At 53.2% G+C, this 2430-nt stretch overlaps 1 non-coding gene across 1 annotated transcript; it reads right to left on the reverse strand.

Annotated features, from left to right (window-relative positions):
• Nucleotides 1–778: 778 nt before the first annotated feature.
• On the reverse strand, nucleotides 779–942 carry LOC121874795. The gene has a single exon (XR_006090492.1). It is a non-coding gene; the product is annotated as a 5.8S ribosomal RNA (ribosomal RNA).
• Between the last annotated feature and the right edge of the window lie 1488 nt (nucleotides 943–2430).

Below are 2430 nucleotides of genomic sequence, written 5' to 3' on the forward strand. Positions count from 1 at the left end.
TCTCGCATGCCACAGCAGTGGCACTTGTTTATCCGGAGAAAGAGAGCGAGAGTCGCAGTATTAATTGGCGTGAGCGGCCTTTCCGGCTGCAGAACTAGTGCTCTATCCCGGCGAGCGCCGTTATGAGGCGCAACACCGTCTTTAACGCGTTTAGAGAGAACTCCCCCTGCCTCCCTCCCAGTCATGAGATAGACGTGGACTCGTGGCGAACTCTCAAAGAGAACGCCCACACCGCGTCTGACCGTGGGAGAGGGTGGAGGAGCGCGTGAGGAAGAGCACGGCGTCACCCAAGCATTCTCATCTCTCTGCCTGCACCACTACATGGTAGACTGCGGGCCCAGGCGCACTCATCAATTTAGGTTCCACTGCAATGCATGCCAAGCACTCTTTTCGAGGTGATAGACGAAATTCCGGCGGGGCTTACTTAAAAGATATCCGACCCGGTTTCGTTTCCTCTTCGTGGGATGGAGTGCCTCTTAGAACATGTGCAGCATCAGCCATGAGCGGCCGACGGCCATTCGTGTCTCTGTGGACAGCAGGCAAAAGAGCGCCGCCTCCAGTTATTTGCGAGGGCGACAACTGTCGCTTTGTTGTGGTTGAATGTGGGTGCGCCAAGTCCATGGACTTGCTAGTGATAGGCTTGCTTGTTTTTAAGGGCACGCCTCGCGCAAGGCGCGGGCGATTAAACCCCAAGGCGGAAGCTCGGTTCGGGTTACCCTCGTGTCGGGGAGACAGTCAGCAGGCACCGAACTCGCAGCAACCGATGGATGTATATTTCCGACCCTCGTAGAGGAGTGGCGGCGACAAGCTCATATGGCTGCCGCCGCCGCAATATGCGTTCAACTTGTCGATGTATCTGGTATTCTTGCGATTCACATACCGACACGCAGTTTGCTGCGGTCTTCATCGACCCACGAGCCGAGTGATCCCCCGTTAAGAGTTGTGTATTTGCCATTTGGTCTTTTTGCGACTAACCATCACAGGTCGAGTCTCAATGAAAGGGTTTGACAGACATAGCCCAAGTTTGTGGTTTGGGTTTGGCCGGACGGCTTGTTGTTGTTTTTTGACACTTGAATTTCACTCTTTTTGGGTCAAGAGGCTTATTCGCCGGTAGTAAGGAACGGACGGGCAGCCGTCCAAAGCCCCGTCCGTCCTCCTCCTCCGGTCTTCGCGCTCTCGCCCGAGTGTGGTCCACCTACAGCGTGGTGGTACCTATTTTTGGTGCGGGGGCCGGGATTGTCCTCTTTCGCTGCTGGAGTTGCCAGAGCAGAGCCCGAGACCGCCTAAATCAGGAGAGTAGTAGTAGTAGTTTTAAGAGCGCCCCGTTCTCTTTCTCTCTGTTAATGATCCTTCCGCAGGTTCACCTACGGAAACCTTGTTACGACTTTTACTTCCTCTAAATGATCAAGTTTGGACATCTTTCCGTCAGCTCGAGGCGACGACCCCAGAAAACCCCTCGCGGGCAACGGGGCCGACAATCCAAGAGCGCCAGTCCGAAGGCCTCACTAAATCATTCAATCGGTAGTAGCGACGGGCGGTGTGTACAAAGGGCAGGGACGTAGTCAGCGCAAGCTTTCGATGACTTGCACTTACTGGGAATTCCTCGCTCATGGAAACAAATTGCAAGCCCCAATCCCTATCAAGAAAAGGCTTTGAACGGGTTACCCGCCTCTCGAGGGGGAAACCCCGTTGATCCCCTTTCCAGTGTAGCGCCAAGGCGCGGGTGCCCAGAACATCTAAGGGCATCACAGACCTGTTATTGCTCAATCTCGTGCGGCTAGAATTGCCGCTTATCCCTCTAAGAAGAAGTTACGAACTGGACACCATTTTCTGGAGATCCGTCGACTACTTAGTAGGCCAGAGTCTCGTTCGTTATCGGAATTAACCAGACAAATCGCTCCACCAACTAAGAACGGCCATGCACCACCACCCACCGAATCGAGAAAGAGCTCTCAATCTGTCAATCCTTCCGGTGTCTGGGCCTGGTGAGGTTTCCCGTGTTGAGTCAAATTAAGCCGCAGGCTCCACTCCTGGTGGTGCCCTTCCGTCAATTCCTTTAAGTTTCAGCTTTGCAACCATACTTCCCCGGAACCCAAAGACTTTGGTTTCCCGGAAGCTGCCCGCCGGGTCATGGGAATAACGCCGGCGGATCGCTAGTTGGCATGGATTTATGGTTAGAACTAGAGGCGTTATCTGATCACCAGCTTCGAACCTCTAACTTTCGTTCTTGATTAATGAAAACATCCTTGGCAAATGCTTTCGCAGTGGTTCGTCTTCTGACGGTCAAGAAATTTCACCTCTAGCGTCCTTATCTGAATGCCCCGCCTGTTCGGTGGTCATTACCTCTGGTTCGAAAACCAACAAAATAGAACCGAGGGTCTATTCCCATTATTCCATACATCACCATTCCGGGCCATTCAAATAGCCTGC

Source organism: Homarus americanus, unplaced genomic scaffold, assembly GCF_018991925.1.
Source record: "Homarus americanus isolate GMGI-L3 unplaced genomic scaffold, GMGI_Hamer_2.0 scaffold24656, whole genome shotgun sequence".
Lineage (NCBI taxonomy): Eukaryota > Metazoa > Arthropoda > Malacostraca > Decapoda > Nephropidae > Homarus > Homarus americanus.